A 260-nucleotide genomic window follows, 5' to 3' on the forward strand; every position below is an offset into this window, starting at 1 on the left:
ATACTGTACGTCATTGTCCGAGGAATGAAAAACAGGTAACATTGATACCAAGAAACAACCATTTGGAATAGATTAAACCAAAGATACATACATACACCTGAATATCAGTGTTTTATGGCTTTAACTAATACAAATAACGAGTGGTAACTCAGCTAATCTAATAGGGGAACGTACACACAACACATGCATATACCAGATACAATTATAACTGATTAATTATAGTCTAAAATAAAGAAATGTCTTTATGTGTGTGTGTGTGT

This window comes from Sinocyclocheilus grahami, unplaced genomic scaffold (assembly GCF_001515645.1).
Source record: "Sinocyclocheilus grahami isolate Dianchi unplaced genomic scaffold, SAMN03320097.WGS_v1.1 scaffold2549.1, whole genome shotgun sequence".
Classification (NCBI taxonomy): domain Eukaryota; kingdom Metazoa; phylum Chordata; class Actinopteri; order Cypriniformes; family Cyprinidae; genus Sinocyclocheilus; species Sinocyclocheilus grahami.